Genomic DNA, 20,333 nt, shown 5'->3' on the forward strand with positions numbered 1-20,333 from the left:
TTTGATTTATCGCAGTGAAACAGCAACATAAACCTGAGAGCAGGCAGCACTGAACTGAAAGTTCAGGCACGTGGAACACGAGGCAGCAAGAACTCCAGTTTCCAAGTTGTATTAACTTTGCTAATGCTGATTGGTAGGTACTTGTTCTCTAGTGAAATTGTCAGTCCAGATTTAGGAATTTCTTGCATACAGAAAGTGTCAGGGTACTATACCTAGGCAAGCATTCGGACAGTAAAAAGTCTCCCAAGACAAGGCTGTAGGGAAAACCAATGATGAAAAAGAAAAGGCTGCTGAGCAACAACAATGCTAAAATAGTCAGAATAAAGTTGGATCTGGACTACTAATCCTTGTTTCTAATGGCCTTTCTCTGATAAAAAAAGGCAAAAACTATGTTTCTCTTTTATACTGCATCCCAGTGAAAATATTCAGGTCTTGTGTGTCTGATTTGGAAAGCAGATCTCACACCTACCAAAAAATGATTCAGAAGTGAATTATTCAGAGATAACCTGACATTCTTTCCTCTGATAATAGGATATCTAAACTCTGAATGAATTATTGGCATGTAAGGATGACTATGAGATTAATCCCGACAGAAAAGCAAAGTGGCAGGATGCCTAATTTGAGAATCTTCCATGCTCACCTTTGCAGCTGCTTGGCGTATTCAGGATGTGTTCAGGAATCCAGTATCCAGCATCAGAAACATGGGCATCTAGAAGAGTTCATTGGAGTATATTGCCAAAGGCTTGGGCCTAAGGAAAGCATGTGCCAATGTTTTGAGATACTGAGACTTTAGTTCTTGCTTATGCTCCTTTCTGGCTGTGGACTATGCTGAATTAATCACCTGAAACAATTATGTCTCTTGTACAGAAATACAATAAATTTCTTGTACAGAATTATAGAGATGTACTCACTGCCAGTCCAAAAGCTCTTCCAAGCTGCTCTGAATCTCCTCAGTACTTAGTAGGTGCTTGGAGCTAAGGTGTTTGATCCTAGGCATCTTAAGTAGGTGTTATCCATATTCCCACAAATGGGAAATGTGGATACAGACAGTTTAATTTCTGAGCTTCTATGCATCAACTTCTGCTTCCTGGTGTGTCCTTCCTGTCCTTTAATGTGTGTAGCAAACTAACAGTTAATCTGTTACCTATATAAAATATGGTACCTTTCTTTTTGTGAATTCTGTTGTGTACTGCCTGAACACCACAATTTAACTTCATACTTACTTGCTAAAATCTACTTCTGACTTACTCATAAAAAAAACAACAGGATGACAAGTAATATTATTCAAAAAATCCCCCTTTTTTTCCCTGTGACTTAAATGCTTTCCTTTTGAGAACTTGTATATTAAATATTAATCCACGGAGAACATTCATCAGTAAATTACAGTTAGCTAGTAATTATAGAAATCAAATTTAATGGAAATATTCCCAGAAGTTTAGCTAAAATGTAATCTATAAGAAAATCTAATGTAACTAGATAGATAACAATAAAAATATAACTAATAAAGAGTAATTTCTTTGTGATACAGATTGGATAAAATAGCTACTATTCTTGGGAGCATATACTGATTTATGGAAACTCATTTTGTTTCAGCTTGTTAGTAACTTCATAATTCTTGGTACTATTTCACTGGTTTTTTTTACTAATCTTTCTTCTGATGTTGAGGTACAGTTTTTTTCAACTCTTGAAATACTTTTTCTAGAGTGGGGGACTTTTCCTGTAAAAGAATATGATAACCCTTTACAGACCAGACACGGATAGCTAGTAGATGTTTGTGATGGTACATGTATGGCCAGTAAAACTCCCCTCCAAGGCTTGCTCAGACTAGGAAACTCATCTGTGGATTATTTGCATACAGATAGAACCACTCAGAAGAGGTGGAGGTTGCCATACATGTTGCTGAAATCTATTTTCTGTTTGCAGATGCAGTATAAATGTGGTTGCCTTTTACCAAATTTCCTATGAGCTTTTGCTCCTGATGCATAGCTGAAAAGTAGCTGTGCAGAAAAAGGCCTGGGGGGACACCAAGTTGAACTGGAGCCAGCACTGTGCCCTTGCAGCAAAGAAGGCAAATGTCATCCTGGGCTGCATTAGGAAGGTTGTTGCCAGCAGGCTGAGTGAGCTGCTCCTGTCCTTCTGCTCAGCACAGGGAGGCCACTTCCAGAGCATTGTGTCCAGTGTTGAGCTTCCCAGGAGAGAGAGAAATGGACATTCTGGAGAAGTGAGAGGAGATGGCTGAGGGACTGCAGCACCTCCCCTGTGAGGATAGGCTGAAGGAGGTGGCACTTTTCAGCCTGGAGAAGAGCAGGTGCAGGGGGACCAATGCACAGAAATGCCTGAAGGGATGCTGTAAAGAAGAGGGAGATAGACTCTTTTTCAGCAGCATGCACTGGCAGGATCAGAGGCAATGGCTACAAACTGAAATACAGGAGGGTGTGTCTGAACATCCAGAACTGCCAAGAAATATCTGAGGTTGCTCAGAGAAGTTGTGAAGTCTCCAGTTTTGAAGACATTAAAAAGGCATTTGAACATGGTCTTGGGCAATCAGCCCTAGGTGAACCTGCCTGAGGAATCCTGTAGCTTTGCCATTCTGTGATTTTGTGAACTCACAGTACACCTGAAAAATTAATTTTCATAAGATATGATGTATGTTGCACTGGGTTTACTCTGCACAGATAATTATGCGTAATTGGGCTTACATTGAAAATCTTTATTATAGGACTCTGTATGAACATCTGAAATGTAGTACACAGGGACCTTTTTATTCTCTTTTAGTGTGCCATTAAGGTTTTTAAAAATTCTTGAAAGTTTGATTGAATGCTTATTTCCTATTTTTATTGTAATTACACTATAATTTAGCCTTCTAAAAACTCTTTTGACTTGTATATACTGGATACAAGCATAACTTAACCCTCTTTGGTTAGTTTTGAGATACACACCAAGGGTACTGCTAAATCTGACCACAGACAGCAGTCATTAGTGAGAATTGTGATTATCTTTGTGATGGGACTATCCATCCATTAGTCATGGTGCGAATCTATTTACAAAATCAAGTGTAGATTAGAAGGAGGGTTTTCTTCAAAATTCTCCTGTGTAAATGACATAAAAATATATTACACTGTGCTTGATAATGTAAATTGTAGCAAAGTATTGCTATTCTATATACTGCTGGATCAAGCGATCAATATTTTAGGATGAAAGATTAATGGACTTGTAATATTGTATTAAAAATAGAAAATTCATGACATTCAGGTCAATTCTGCCACGTTAAGAATAATTCTTACCATATGGATAATTTTTTATTGCTCTAATTGGTAGTTGTTTTCTTGCTCAACAATACATCTGCTACAGCTTCCTTGCAGGAGAAAAAGTGTAGAAGTATCAAAAAGAGTATTTCTCCCCTTCATGCATGCCTGCAGTGTCTAATGGTATTGTAGTAGTAATTTCCTCAAAAGTGGCTCATTACCAGCAGTTAACAACCCCTTCCAGCAATTAACTAATTATCTTGCCTTTGACTATGGTGAAAGGAAATGGCTATCAAGGGCATTGTTTGCTCAATTAACCAAAAGCAGTAGACACTAATAATTGTAGAAGGAAATCCCTCCAAAATGCAGTAATTGTACTCAATTTTTCACAGGAGCTGTGCAGTCTGATATGTTAAATTAAAGAAATTCAGAGGAATTAACATGCAAGAGTATACACGTGTGCGTGGTGTTGTTCGTTTGTTTTTCCAAACAAGTATTAGGACAAGAATATTCTTCTGTAAAATGCCAGTTCCCATGCTCTGCCAAGGTATTTTCAGAGCTCTAACTAAAGCAGCCATGAGCAGCTCTGGCTGGGATGGTCTCTGGTATCGTGGGAGCTGGATGCAGCCCAGGGCAGGATTGTGCTTGGCCAGCTGCCTTTTCCCCAGAAGAGCTGCCATGGCTTCCTGCACGTGGGCGGAAGGATGGATGGATGGGGATGGATGCCTCCTACAGAGGGCACAGCAACACCTCCAGATGGCCCATGCAGAAAAGACAAGGCAAAGCTGGTTTCTCTCCCTAGTAAAAAGACTGCCCAGTACCTCTCAGAACAGTGTCTTTAGGCTTCAGCTACCCTGATTTGTGTAAGATTCATAACAAAAAAACCCGAAAACCCCAAGCAACTCACCACTATATAAACAGTTGCTGGGTAAAAGTTCTTCAGTGAACTTTTGATATATTGATATATTGATATATATATAATGATATATTATATTATTGATATATATAATGATATATTGATATATATAATGATATATTATGATTTTTTTTTAATAAAAAGAGATGACTTTTATTCAGAAGACAGCTAATATAATTTATAATTTCTCATTTTCTTCAGAGGAAAAAAATTATATCTCATAATGCTAAACTGGATTATCTAACAGGAACTGTGAGATGCACAAATTTATTGGCGAGTCCTTACCTTTTTTCCCATGCTCTTAAATATTCTTGGCTTTTTCTGCTGGCCCAAGCTGACTCCACCTTTCTCAGATGACCAAAATGCCACTGTAAGGTGGGGTGCTTTTCTTCCCATTTTATTTCCCTGTAGAAAATAAGAATTGATACACTTGTAAATTAATCACAACTCTCAAAAAGAAAAAAAAAAAAAGCTGAAAATTACCACTGGCTTTTCTTTCCTCACTGTTAGTGGGAATGGGAAAAAAGCAACAAACTCTTCTTCCCTGACTCCTCTCATCCCCAGCCATGAACTGTCACTATTTTCTGGCTAGGAACAAAAACAGATTTTGGAAACCTGTATGTATGATAACTGCCAATATTTCTCTTCACTTTACAAATAATATAAACATAAATACATTAGAAATTCAGAATTCTGAGAACTTGTAAAAACAATCCCATGTAAAAATAATTCTCAATTATCTGAGAAAAAAAGTTAGATTTCTTTCTCACAAAGCAGTGTTTGTGACCTTTTTACATTATCATTTGTCTTTCTTACTATTCATATAAACAACTGTACCTGCAGTTTTTAAATTCTTCATGTTTCTCACTATTTTCTCTAATCTCTTAGTTCTGCACAAACAGGATTTATTTTACCTTTTGCAGTGGGCAGATTTGGAAATATCCTTGTTGAATGAAATATAAGGCATAAAATACGTGAAGGTGGAGATATTGTACCTTTAATTAATTTTATTAAAACCTTTTCACTAAAGAGTAAAAACTTCATCCATGTCTAATGATCTAATGCTTTTTCATTTTCATGGAAATTCTTCAATTAATTCTAATGAGTAATTAAGTCTTCAAGGTTTATAGAAAAATTATGTCCTGCATATTCTAACGTGTTTACACCTGTGGTCAATTCTTCTGGTGGGTGGTGGATCATTTTTCTTGAATAATTTTTTTATTTATCATTATTAAATATGTGCAGCTGAGATCAATTTGTGAAAATGCATCATGTGAGCCTGAATAACATTTCTGCCACCTACATAAGGACAGGCAAGTACTCCACACTGCTAGATAGATAACCATAAAGACAGTTCAGTATCCCTGTTTTATCCTTTCTTTGGTTGTTTTGATTTGACTTGGAAATATAGGCAGCAACCCTAGTGTAGCAACTGATACATTAGAGGCTATTTGTCTACTAGCAGCAAAACTATGAACCTGTCAATGTAATAATTCATATTAAGTTGCTTCCAACCTACCTGAATTTGGCATTTTTTTAAATCAATCTTTGTGAGCTGCTAACCTATTAAACAGATTCATCCTAACCTCAAGAGCTACTATAAATAACCCAGTAATAATCAACTGACAATAAAATGAATACGCACAATATTTAAGAATCAACTGAATAAATACTATGCCTGAAAGACAACCCCTGCTCTTTAGTTTAACATTAGATTAAAAGCAGATGGATAATATAAATGTCCACATGTCTTAACATTCTGTATGTTCACCATCCTGTGACTCTTTTTTGACTTTGACCACATCTATCACGTCTTGAGACTTTGGAGAATTAAAGCAAGCTTAAGTCACCAAAAAGTATCCATGCAATTCCATGCTGTTGTGAGTTAGAAATCATGACAGTTCAGAAAATACAGTCTGCTATTGCTAGTGACCAAACTTCTGCAGGCAAAATAAAATGATAATGTGTTTTCCAAAGGTGGGAACAACTGCCCAGATCATTAGCAAAGAGAATAATGAAAATTTGTCTTGAAGAATTACATAACATTAATGGATAAAGCAGAAAATATTCTTTTATTGTGAAATTTGCCATCTAGTAGCCATTCCCTGTGTTTTCTTAAAGCCCTTCTCAAAAAAAAAATCTGTTCAAATTAAGAGAAGATGAAAAAAATAAAATAAAGAATTATACAGTGCTGTACACTGTCTCTGGTACAACATGAATGAAGATTTCAGAAGACAAAATCATACATTCCCTTGCAAAACTCTCAAATGACATATAAAGTATTAAACTTAAAAATTTCTACTGAAAAAAGATACACATGTAAAAATGAAACTTCAAAAGAATGGAATAACTATCAAATTACAACAAAAATATTTTAAATTACTTAGTTAAATCATTATAGTTATAAACTTAGAGCAAAGAAGTTTACAATTCACATTAAAGAAGGCCTATTCAAAGAATCCGAGAAGCTCCTGATTGACTGAATTGAACTCTTGTATAATTTGAAACAAAGGAAAAACCTCCCTGTCTACCCCCTCCTCTGTAATGCTAAGTTGTCAGAAAAGACATTTTATCTGTGCTCTCCCCATTCTAAGGATCATGTTCCAGCTTAGCATAAAGATAGATGCAGTAGCACATCATACCTAAAGTAGTATGTCATTTACACAGCAGATGGAACCCAGTAACTCAGCCCAGTCTGGGAAAATGACCACAAAAGAAGTATTTTAGCCCAAAAGACCAACACAGCAAAACAACAGGAATTTTTTATTCTTCCCAGTATATTACTAGCAAGCTTACTTCTTGTTGAATAAAGAAAGCCCACTGCAGTAGAGCAGACATGTCACTTGAAAATGTTCAGTTGTATCACCCCAACAACACTTAGAAAGGGAACATTGGTGATTAAGGTTTTAGGAATAGCTTTTTCCATTTTAAGGCAAATAAATCATCTGCTCATTCACCTGAAGAGTGCTGTTGTTTTTGCCTTCCTTGTAGGTTCCCTGCTATCTGTGACTGATATTTTAAAAAGCGTTTTGTTGGAGGCCTACCTTCCTTTCTGCTGCAGTCAAGGGTAAAAGTCCCCTTGATTTTCACTAGGAGCAAATAACCGCAAATTCTATTTATAGTTTCTTCTTGCCATGGGCTTCTGATTTCTGACACCATCATAGATTTTTTAAATTTTTCTAAAAGAGCTACTTTTCTAATAATAATTAAAAAATATTTTTTCAGAAAGGCTGCATGATAGTTGCATTACTATTTTTAAGTACAGAAGACATAACCTAAAGCATAACATAATTAATAATTATAATTAGTGTTGAAATATCAGCAGCATTAACTAGGCTAAGCCCTTCTTTCGGAGTTTCAATGGAACTGTATTTGCAGGGCCGCTAGAACGAACAGAGAAAATGTCTATGCCATTTTGTAGGATGCTTCAGAAGGGCAACAACCAGGCTTCACAGAAAATGGCTGATTTCTGCTATAAACAAAAAAGGCATTAGCATTGCATAATAGCTCCAGGGCTGGTTTCAGCTGCATTATGTCACATAAGGATGAATGTGAGAATTGCAAGGTGATCTGGGGTGAAAAGCACAGTATGTTTCCTAAACTAGAAACAGTCAAAACCTATTGATGCATCCAAATAACACTTACTTTCAAAACCATTCAGAAAATCAACATATCTCCTTAAAAGCCTTCATAAATGTTTAACACCTTGGCACAAGAATACCTATGCCCTTAGTACAAAAGATTTTGTCTGGATTACTGACCCATTATTATTACTGATGTATATTTTTCTGTCTAAATCTGTGGCACCCTTGGTGCTTGCCCTTGTGTGCAGATGAAAGGCATCCTTTGACACTCAGTGCTGGCAATATTTGTCACTGCTGTGGCTCTGGCTTCAGGCTCTCAGATAGTCATGAGACAATCTGAGGGAGTAGCCAGAGGTTTGAAGTTAACAAAAAGTGACTGAGTTTGTATTGAGGACTGTTATGTTAAATAAGGTTAGGTCATCTGGTTTAAGCAAGCACACTATAAAGAATGCTGTTTTTACAGTATTTTTCATCAAAATACGTAGGTTAATGCCTTATTGTGTCACTCTGTTCCTTAAGTCAAAGAGAAGTGTTTGTGAGAGATCAGAGTTTCCATTTGGCATCTTTTTTTTAACTTATTTTCCTTGTCTTAGAAAAATTCTTTTTTAACTGCAGGAGAAAACTAAATGTGTACATTGACACTGAAAGCTCTACAATCTTTTATAAACACCAAGAGAATGTATAGAAACATAAAATATTTGGTAAATTACTTGAGCAATCACTTTTGCAGAACTATAGTTGTGTACCAAGGCTTAGAGACGGCCAGAATTTGTTGAATAATTTTTTAATAAAATTTTACTAGTGAATATTAGATTGGGAAAAAAAGGCAGGCCTACACTGCAGCAATATTACATTGCTTTTAAGTGACCTTAAGAAGATGAATTTGCAAAGAAATGTTGTATTATTTTTGCTGTCAAGCTACTAGCAAAGATCTGTCTTCTTGGAGGCAGAGACTATCAAGTGTGTGACAGATTGGGAGATTATCTCAGAAAGAGAACTTTGATAGCTGCTCAGTACTGAATGCAAGGCTGTAAAAAAAAGGAAGAAGGGCTGTTGCCTCAAGATCAGCTTAGCTGGGTTCCAGGTACAAGTAGCTAGCACCAGTTCTGTGTTTTGTGCTTAGACTTCTTTTGATTGCTACATTGAAAATATTTAGTGTGAATGGTTTTTTGTATGAACTGACAATAATTTATAAGCTGCATCACCTACCAGGCACCTCCTCAGTAACAGTCAGCTGTAAAGATACATTTCAGGAGCAGCTAACTCTGACCAAAACAATTAAATCTTCATGTTCCTGCAACAAAGAAAATCCGACAGATAGGAGAAAACGCAGGTGCAAACCCTTAGACAAGTGTACCATGTGGTCAGCCATACAATGAATGGGAGACTCAAGAGCAGCCCTTTTCACTGTGCCATTTATGGCTTTATGAATGGATGCATGTTCATCTTGTGACAGTTTATCAGTGGGACCTCTTACCACATATTTAATATAGCAAATCTGCATACCTAGGATTTTTTTATATTTTTTAATTTTCTTTTTCTTTATTCTTGAAATCTTTTCTACCTTGGTAAATTTTTCTTTAAAAAAAATCCATTTTTAACTTTTCTCTGCTTAAATGTTTCTGTAGTTTTTCTGCACTAAGGTACATTCCAGCACTTAAAGTTTCTTTTACTTTATTTTTATTGTCTACTTCTTTCCCCACCCCCCAAAAATACTGCACTGTAAACCTTACACAGATGGTTTCTGATTAATCAGAATGCTAAATTAATATCACCTACTTAACATTTTGCTAGGGCACAATAGATGGATAAATATGTCACTGTCTGATACCAAAAGCATGGTCTACAAGTCACTTTAAGTTAATGGGAAGAAAAAAAAAAAGAGAGAATAAAAAAAAAAAATGGAACCTTCTATTTTAATGCAAAAAAAAATAAATTCTTGATTCTTTCTGTTGTCTGGTGCAAAATGTGTAATTCTTTATGAGACATCACTGAACTAAAAGAATGTTTAATGCTAAAGTATTAGAGAAATAAAACTGAAATTGGATAAAAGTGTCTTTGAGACGACTTTCCATGAACTTCCCACTGAAGTGCTAAGCATTTTATGCTGCAATTTTTTCTGTTGTGTATGATTACATTTTGTTAATTGTCAGTGTGTAGGTTAACTTACACTCACCTCCTAGTTCCCTGTAGTGGCACTGGTAAATAATTTTTTTCACAGCATGACACCACTTCATGTCCAGCATGGGGGGCAGAGAACCAGACACACAGTCCAAGAGGAGCTGGGTTCAACCAAGTTAAGCCTGTCTTGTCTCAGGGTTTTTCTCTAGCACAAGGACTGAAGCTACCCTTGTTGGAATATGTGTGAAGAAGGGTAAAGTATGAATTAACAGTAAAATTTGATACATTTTAGCCTAGAGATCAGGAATGAAAGTTTAATTCTACGATAGATTCTAAGTGTATCTTAGGTGCAGTATTTAGAAACATATCTTGAAATAATTTAGTGCTACCATGTATAAATAAAATTTTTTTGTTCCTGAATCTTCTGAGCTTCTTCTGCCATTTTCAGTAGTCTGACAAATGCCATGTGTGAATCTATTACTACTTATGGACTACTTATGAGCTACTGCTTTGAATGAAGGCTATTCATAACCTTTTGCTACCTACTTACTACCTGTCTCACCTCCACATGGGTCCACAAATTCATCAGTTTCCCAGCTTGGTTGTGTTAAGACTTACAATGAAGATATTTTCTGGGAAGCATGATTGTGTAAGCCTATGCTTATAACTGCCAGCTTAACTTAAAACTTAAGAACTGCCAGTGTTCTTGTGACCAGAAATGTGTTTTGTAAATTTGCTCAACACAAACATGCCTGTTTAAAAATGCTTGCCATGCCTTGGATGTGGTACATACAATTCACTAGTCCTATATTTTATTTTTTCACATTAGTTATTTAACAGCAGCATTTGTGGCACTAAAAGGAATTATCATTCCATAACACTAGGTACTGCATTTTTTAGCAGCTGTCCAAACATGTGATCTTCAAAATAGGTGACAGATTAGTGCAACACATTTAACACAAGCTGTATCCAGAACAGTACTCGGAAGAAGTATGTTCACAGACAAATTCTAGCACAAAATGAGAGAAGTGAGAATGAAAATCCTTGTGGAAATCCCACATCTGTTGGAAAAAAGCCCATTCACTGACAAGCATGAAGGCCTTTGAATCCGTGCTATTCTACCTGCCATTCTTTGCAAATGACCAGTAACTAATGGTCAAATTTGATGACATAACCTGTAAATTAAAAGGGGTAGGAAATGCTAAAAAACACAGCATCTCATTAATGATGGAGAATAATGTACAAGGAGTAGTAGTCTAGTAGTAGTAGTAGACTAGTAGTCTGGTACACTTGTTTATGGTTTTTGAAATCTTACTTTTTCTATAGATATATATTAGGTGTGGCTCTGAAGCTTTCAGAAGGGATAGGAAAGGAAGGAGAGGTAGAGGAGGTTTGTTCAGGGGTTTGGTTGTCTAGAACCTGATGACAGTGCTGACAGGTTTGACTGTAAGTAAGAAGCAGGGGGATGGCCAACAAAGCAAATGTCCTGGTGGGAGTCTGTTACAAGAAAAAAAACTCACAGAGATGGTCAAAATAAAAAGAAATTAAACCCAAATTTCCCCACAATTTTCCTGAAGAAATAGAATGGGTGTGTGGGTTTTAAACCATACAATTATGAGCAGTTAAGCATTTGAAACTTTGGAGCCCTGTATAAAATATACAGCTCCTGAGAGGAAGGGTTCAGAAGAAGTACAAAATATCAGTTAAAACCATAGATTGGTGAAGTATTACCTATTTCAATGGTTTACACTATCAGAAAACAAGACTAGAAAGATTTTTTCAAAACAGCTGATATTCAGATTATACTGGCAGAATAGGAATGAAAGGAAACAGCTACTCAGCAGTAATATTCCTTACAGCAGACGCCTTTCTGCATCATCTGTGAAACTGTTACCAGATACCCTGTGTCAGCAGGGACCTGAGGGAATGGGATGAAGCTGTGTCAGGGGAGGCTCAGGTTAGATGTTAGAAGAGGTTTTTCATTGAGAGGATGATTGGGTGCTGGAACAGGCTCCCCACAGAAGTGGTCACAGCACCAAGCATTTGGACAATGCTCTCAGGCATGATGGTTTGATTCTTGGGGTTGTCCTGTGCAGAGCCAGAAGCTGGACTTTAATTGATCCCAGTGGGTCCCTTCCAGCTCAGGATATTCTGTGATTCTTTTCAGATGGATAAAAACATCCCGGAAGAGAAAGTAATATCGGCTATGTCTAGGTACAACAAATGACATCCACCAATACCTTCTATGCACTTTTAGAGTTTATTCAGAAAGGTCTCAGTATGGAGAGTCCTGATTAAATGTATCCTGTGCCTGTGGATGGGAAAAAACAATAAACTGACCTTTATAAACAAACAAACAAATTTGCCAATATAAAAGTTGAATTATTTCTTTAAAGCAATAGTGGGAAGTATTGAGAAATTTCCCAGAGGTGGGAGCAACTCAGCAAAACAGAGAAGCTTTAAAATTTAGAAGTCACATTCTTATCAGAGTTCTTCTTGGATGAGAAGGGGTGACCTTGCTCTCTGCATTGATTTCCTACTGATGTATGAGCATTGGAGTAAAAGTAGAAGGTGGGTCCCACCTATTACCTGTTGAGCCTCTGAGTTAAGGCAAATGCTTAAGGGATGATGCTGGGAAGATGGAGATATATTTTGAGCCGACATATGCTTTTGGTTTGTCCAAATGCAGCAAAGAAATCAAGCCTGTCTCTCTCAATTTCAAGAGTGGGATAATAAATTGACACTTCATGGAAACATGGAAAATAAACATGCTAGGAAGAAGGCAGATCAGTCAGTCTCTGTGTCTACCATGGGCCAAGTTAGCCATGATTTATTTACCTTTCTAACTGCCAGACCCCTTTAAAAGGCAATCTTTTCAATGCAGCAAGTGAAAATGCCGTAAGTCTCCCAAGTCACCTGGAAAAGCTAGTTTATATCTGCTGTAGTTGCCAGGCAACCATCACAATCTCCCAGTTACTAAAAATTGTCTGACTGGAGTTGACCTTACTTTTATGCGATGGTTACCCCTACAGCCTTCCCCAAAATAACAAAATTCTGTCAATCTGCCAGAAACAAATTTCTGTCATTACACTGAAATTTTGCAGCCCATTACTCCATAATAAGAACTACTGCCTTTAGCTGTCCCAACAGGATAAGCTGCTACAGCAATTGATTTATTTCAGTTACAAGCAAGGTTTTTGTCTTTAACACATTTCTGTCTTAATTTTTTTTTTTAATTAATATTCATATTGATCCTAAGCATTTATATCTGGGGACTTATTCTGCAGGCTTAGTCAAAATCACAATTAGATCAGATAGGAATGCAGCCTATTTTTAAGAATGTAGTATGTGGCCTTCGTGGCCTTACAGCAACAAAAAGCTTGTCAATAGTTACAGTATGCCAGTGTCCAGAAAGAGATCAATATCAGGGCAGAATCAATAAGCAAGAAATTCCATGCAAATTAAATAACATTAGCTTTTAAATTGCTTAGTATTCATTACTTATATTGCAAAAGAGACAGGAAAATGAAATTGCTTTACAAAAATGTAATGGTTTAACCCCAGATGTCAACTAAGGACCACACAGATCCTCGCTCACTCCTTCTCCCTCCTGGTGGGATGGGGTGGAGAATCAGAAAAAGGTAAAAATTTTGGTTTGGTATAAGAACAAACTAATAATATAAATAAAGTAAATAATAACAATAGTAACAACTGCAGTGAAATTGAGGAGAGAGAGGAGACTAGTGATGCATTGTACAGTTTCTCACAACTTAGTGACCAATGCCCAGTCTGAGCAGTAATTGGCCTTTTCTAACCAAGTGTCTCTCCCCCCTCCCCAGTTTATATACTGGGCATGACATTCCGTGGTGTGGAATATCCCTTTGGCTAGTTCCAGTCAAATGTCCTGGTTATGACTCCTCACAGTTTCTTGTGCAGTTCCTCACTGGCAGAGCACAGGAAACTGAAAGTCCTGAAAGTCCTTGACCTAAGGGTAAGCATTACTTAACAACAGCTAGAACATCAGTGTGTTATCAACATTGTTCTCATACTGAATCCAAAACACAGCACTGTACCAGCTACTGGGAAGAAAATCAAATCTATCCCAGCTGAAACCAGAATAGAAAAACAGATATTTATCATCTCTATATTGCAAGCAGGGGGCATTAAAAAAGAGGGGTTAAGGGTTCCTAAAGACAAAGTAGTCAGCCTAAATTCCAGTGCTATTTCATCTTCCTAATTTAATGACATCTGAAATTCTTAGAGAAGACATCCAGAAAGAAACCAATATTAACTAGTGGTTTACCAGGGTAATGCTTAATTTACCTATCTACCCAACTTAAATGGATGTGTTCAGATCAAGCTACATTTTCTCTTCTGTCAGTGGGGAAAGTTCCCAAGGAAGGTTCATCCCATCTGAATGATATATTTATGTCTGTATTGCCAAAAGAGAAATGCAATCCAGATGAAAAACAGATACTCAACTTCTAGACAACTGAGGTTCAATGAGATAAATTGCTCACTCATAGGTAGTCAATGCAAAGCAATGTGCAGATGGACTTTAAGGTCACATTGCAATTATGTGCAACAAAGATAGAACTATTGTGATCTCATTTGATCCAGCTCTGTGTTTTATTCCCTGAATCTACCCTTTCTGAAGATATTTTTCCTGTGCTGAAAATATTTTTTTTTTTTCAGCACTTTAAAAAACTTTTAAATCTAAAAAGATTAGAGTAAGTAAGTTACTGTTTCTTTCCAGATAGGTATCATTTGCTTTCTGCAACCTCAACATCTTAGCCTAGAATGAGACACAATCATGTTATAACAATATGACTCATACTTAGCCTACTTTTAAAAAAAGTGCAAGGGTTGCCAAGTAAAATGATAATATAAAAGTGTTAAGTATAAGAAAGTTGTAAGGACCTCTAACAAAGAACACGATTCAGGATCCTTCTTGACAAAATACCAATTTACTTTCTATATCACTCAAAAAGAAATTAGACTTAAAGGAGATATAAGCATAATTTTCTTCTACTATACAGCTAATTTGGCTTTAGACAAGTTATATTTTATATTAAATGCAATGTAACATAACTTTGCATTTAGTTTTTCATGGTGACATTCATAATACTGCCAGTGAAGTTGATAACAAAACTAATTCAGTAATGTATAATGTTTTCACTTGTTTACCATTAAAAAATTAATGTGAAATAATATCTTGAAAGTGATTTGTATATGCTTCATAAAAAATTGCTGCATGTATCCTTTACATATCAAATTGAATTACTTATTGAAGTTTTCAGGGAATCAAGGTTACTATAATAGTCTTACATTCTGCACATGTGAAATTCTGATTGACGTGCTACCTTGGTAAGAACTTATCTAATATTTCAGCTGTATTTCTCCTAAATCTTATCCTGAGGAGACTTGGCAATGATGTCTAAGGTAGCACAAATTAAGGAGTTTCACAATAGCTTTGAGCATGAGCAGTGATGCAAAAGAGACTCTGACTGCCCTTCATACTTGTTTTCAACCCTATGCTGTTTTATTCCTTAGCACCACAATAATTGTTCGTGGAGCTGCATAACAAATGTACAGTACAGGTGCAGCCTGCAGAAACCATTCAGTTAGCTAGTCTTGTGCAGAATTAGTTTTAACTCAGGTCAGCTCTGCCACCCCAATTTTAGAGTAGAAGTCCTATTAATGTGGCGTACGTCACTGGGATGGGGAAGGGAGATAAAATGGGAAGGAAAGGTACAGAAACAGGCATGAACATCTGGGTCCACTCCCATGTTTGAATATGCTGATTTTTGGGGATTTAATGTTCATGAAAAGATCATCTCAGGCACTTCAGCAGGAGAACTGTAAAAGAGTTAAGATAGCATGTTTAGTGCTATCAGTTAATTTTCCTTCAAGCCAACTAATTTTTACATAGTTTATACTAATCCAGTAAAAGCAATATGAGCAGCCAGTGACTAAGCAATCTTACTCAATGTTTAAGCTTAGCAGATTTAGAGAGATCTACATTGTTTTAACATATCAAACCATATCTTGCTTAAATGGCAGCTGCTGTTTGTAATATGAGTGCTTTCAATGAAGATATCAGCAGGGCAAGCAACTAATGCATCTAGTGAAACTGTGCACTCAAAGATGAATGGTGTCTGGAAGTAGGACAACAGCAGAATGTAAGCAGATATGCTAGAGGATATAATGTCAGTGGCTGGAAGCTATTTGGATAGCAAATGCTGCAAGTTTTATGAATGGCTGTCAGGAGCCAATCGTATAAAATAAGCCTTACATAAGCCAAAGAGAAGCTTAGGAATAGACTTGTAAAATAGTTTGTGCTCCCTCCTTTAGGATCATATGGCAGATTTAGGTCTAGGTCTGAATCTATATGGGATTGATCTTGGTAGAGGAGTACAGAATCTCTCTGGATTAATTTTTAACCTCAGAACAACATACCTTTCAGAGAAAAAAGGTTATACATTAATACATTAATACATTAATGAATATAATGATAGAGAAGACATCTTAACATGTCTTTCCAGTAGCTAGTTGTTCACATCTCTAAAAATGCAAATAAACCTACTTTGAAAAAATCTGTTTTCAACTTCCAGTCTCTGGATCCTTTCATAGCTTTCTAGGTTAGCCTGAGAACACATTCTGTACCAGCTGTTTAGCCCCTTTGAGCAAATCATCCTCTAACATTTTTAGAGTTAGTGTGAACAGGTATCTCCTAGAACTTTTTTCTACTGGGAATGTTTTTCTGCTCTTTTTATCATAGCTGTGGCAAAAGCCCTCTTTGGACATTAAGAAAGTAGATATGGCAGAGTACTGATGTCAGCAAAATGCTTTCAGAATGAACACTTGTGGATTTGGCTGCTTACTTTTGCTCTGCAGAAAAATTACTTGAATAGTGAATTCCAAAGAGCCCAAATCATAATTTTTCATCAAAACTCTATCTTAAACACTACAGAAATCAGTTTAAGATCAAAACTTTCAAGAACTGCAGATGCCAAAATATTTTCTTAGAAATATTAGCATTCCATCCAAGAATTATAAATCATTTTACTAGCAATCACACCCAATTTAATCATACATGAACTAAGTATTCACTTGCCTAAAGTCATAGCACTGCTCAGGAACTGATATGGAAATAGGAGAAAACCTTCTCTTTAAATATCTATCAGAGGCTGCAGCAAGGTTTTTCTATATCGTGGTTTAGTTTACCTATTTAAACCACAAGTGAAATTTTTAAAAGCTGATCTCTCATTTAAATATTGAAATCATGATTTTAATGGGTATGGACACACACAAATGATGGCATCTAAAAACCAAGACATGCCATAGAAAAACGCAGAGAGATTTTAAACTAACTGTTTAACCATCACTTCAATGCAAGAGTTTTGGGGGTGAGGAGGGAGGTTCCCTCTGCCATGATTTTTGTCAGTTCTAAATACACAAGAATTTTGAACTGACTGCTGAAATCTCATTTTATTTCTATTTTCTTTATGTCTAAGGATGTTTGGCCAGATGTGATTTCATCACCAGGCCAAAGAGATCTAACACTAGTGAATGAATAAACGCATACTTGCGGACATCCCTTGTCCTATTTTCATGAAATTGTGAGTTTGCCCAGCACTGCTCATATGCACCGATAGTGCCCTCTGCAGTGTTATAATGCAGTTATATGCAGGTGACAGAACACTGAATGTTAAGGAGCCAAAGTGTGAGAAGAATATGTAATACAGTAATACAGCAACCAGAAGTATTTATTTGATCCTCATCGACTTAAAAATCAACAGTGTGGTGCAATATGATTGCAGTTTAAATTAAGGTGTAAGCTGCTGTGATGACATCAACTGCCAAAATAAATTAGAAGGCTGATTCTACACTATGATGGTAGCATGACATTTTTAGGAGTGCACGTGGCTAAAGTGATTCAGCACCCAGTGGTGACCTTTGAAGGCCCATTCAAGCTATTAATGTTCTTGGGTTTGTGACAGTGTTATTCTTACTCTCTGTTTTGAGCTCTGTCATCATCTCAGCTATTGATTTAATTTACTCCACTGGCTTTATCCTGCTTAACCACAGTAATCCCAAACCTGCTCACTCCCACATTCTTTTCTTCCATTCCTAATAAAGTTTTTTGCTTACTATTCGTCCTGCTGTTTGTTTCTCATCGAAATCCTAAAGCTCATTTTCACACCTTTACACTATCAGCAGTAGAGAAGCACATGATGCAAGACCCCATAAATTCCAGGCTTATCCCCAAGATGTCAAGGATAAGAGGCAAGATATCTGCTCTGGCACCAGCTCACATTGGTCGACTGCTTTTCATTGCACTACTCCTTGCTGGCTTCAGATTTTGCTTCCAGGATCATCTTGTGTCATCTCTTCTCCAGGAAATTGTCTTAATCTAGGCTGAGAGCTAACATGTCAGTTCCATACAGCTAGATTTGAGTTTGTAGGCTTCTATGTTTTAAAATTTTCTTCAAACACCTGTGGGTTTGGTATACCACATACACACCTATGGTATGTTTTTGCATATGCTTCTCATTTGCAATAACTGAGGAGAAATGTCTAGCATAGACCTGTTTGGATAATAAAATTACAAGAAAAGTTTCCAGGTTGGAGAAGTCTGTGCAGAATATAAGAGATCATATGTGAGTGCTGTTCAAAGGAGAAGACTAGGAAGGTGTTCTGCATTGAAGGGTAAATAAGAGGACTTCACAATGAAATAACTTATCAAGATCATTTGAATACTCTTACATAGAGTTATTTTGAGGTCTTAGACATCAAAAAAACTTGTTTAGTACTATTGCATTTTAGGTAAACCATAGTATCAAAATCTAGAAATGTTTTTTCACTTCTGTTTATCTACAGGAAAAATAGATAGTAATCTGGGAAGTAGCAATTTTAAAGTGGTTCAGATTCCTGAAGTTGTTTAGAAATAAACCAACAAAAATTATGCTTTTGGTCTAGCTGATTGTATGATAGAGATCAGGAGTAAAATGCACATAAATATTTGACAGATTATCCAGAATAATCTAAGAATAACTTTACATGAAAGAAATAAAAAGGCATAATTCCCCCCTTGTCAGCTGGTGGAAAACCCCTAAGACTGGATGGGGAACAGACAGCTCAGAGTGAGAAAGTAACAAGTATGAAGATGGCAGCCTTAGACATACTTTCCTGACTCCCTAAATTTACCAGTAAAACTCAGTAAGATGCCATAAAGCCAGGGCTTTGAAGGGGCCAAAGGTCACTCAAGCATTTTTAACACTTGAGATAAACAAAACTGCATAATGCCTCAGGAGAAAGCAGCATTTCTAGAACGGCATCAGGCTAATCAAAATAATGTATTTGCCCTAAAAAGAGCTGGCACATTATTGCCAGCAGGATGAAAATTTGTGAAACATGCTTGGATTCTCTGAAAAAAAAAATAAAATCATAGACATGACTGGCATTGAACGCAGGAGACTGAGTTGGATGTTTTGTTTGTGTAAGAGGTTTTGTTTGTACAATACTTTCACACATGGCTGAACCTTGATGGCCCTATCCAGGCTTAAAATTCAACTCTCACTCAGAGGTCACCTCCCACAGGACAGTATCCTGCAGCTACCAGTCAGTTTGCAATGAGAATAACTTGTAATAAACACAAGTATTTGGAACATTTCAGTAGACTGGGAATTTAAAGAAGACTTTGACTTTCTGGATACATGGCTTTAGACTTTAACAACCATTTCAATAATTTTAATAATCTCTGTTCAAGTGAAATCTGTTGAGCTCAATTTTTCTCACTCTTTAGGACAGATTTTTTAAAAAAACACTTTGTAAGACCATGAAGAGAAGGCCCTGAGAAAATGGAGAACTTTGGTATCTAGCCAAGACAGCTGCCTCAGGCTTTGGCCTTGGAAGCTTCTCTTGGATTTTGGCCTACAAGTAAGAGATCAGTGTTTTTATTAAGCTACAGTATACTCTAGGGCTAGTCAGAAAATCAAGATGTTGGTGAGGGGGCAGTGGCAGGGATGATGACTGAGGTAAGTCCAGGGCTGAGGGCTGGATTGACCTGCACAGGGGATTCTTGAGCCCAGAGACACCCAAAAAATGGCCCCACATCCCATGAGGACCTGGAAGCTCTTGACAGTCAACCAGACAAAATCTGTGCCCTGGAAAGGGACCTGGGGTTCCTGGTCAGTGGCAAGTTGAACATGAGCCAGCAGTGCCCTGGGAGCCAGGAGGACCAGCCCTGTCCTGGGGGCATCAGGCCCAGCATCACCAGCCAGGCAAGGGAGGGGATTGTCCCCTCTGCTCTGAGCTGGGACAGCCTCACCTCCAGTGCTGGGGACAGTTCTGAGAGCCACAGTATAGCAAAGATATAAAGTGTTAGAGAGCATCCAAAGGAGGGCTACAAAGATAGGGAAGGGTGTCGAGGTATGAGGAGCAGCTGAAGTCACTCCCAAATTC

The 20,333-nt window shown here is 37.0% G+C and overlaps 1 long non-coding RNA gene across 5 annotated transcripts in view; it reads right to left on the reverse strand.

Annotated features, from left to right (window-relative positions):
• Window positions 1-20,333, reverse strand: part of LOC111930343 (uncharacterized) — a 60,986-nt gene that overhangs the window by 40,245 nt on the left and 408 nt on the right. For 2 of the 5 annotated variants that reach the window (XR_015288795.1, XR_015288797.1), the window contains exons 2-3: window positions 4,447-4,566; window positions 641-709 (exon numbers count right to left, since the gene is read on the reverse strand). This is a non-coding gene — a long non-coding RNA (uncharacterized LOC111930343). Of the gene's footprint in view, window positions 1-640; window positions 710-4,446; window positions 4,567-8,954; window positions 9,040-9,921; window positions 10,095-20,333 lie in introns of all 5 variants that reach the window. The other 3 variants (XR_015288796.1, XR_015288794.1, XR_015288798.1) reach the window with 3 other exon arrangements.

The sequence above is a fragment of the Cyanistes caeruleus genome, chromosome 6 (genome assembly GCF_971803275.1).
Source record: "Cyanistes caeruleus chromosome 6, bCyaCae1.hap1.1, whole genome shotgun sequence".
In the NCBI taxonomy this organism is placed as follows: Eukaryota; Metazoa; Chordata; class Aves; order Passeriformes; family Paridae; genus Cyanistes; species Cyanistes caeruleus.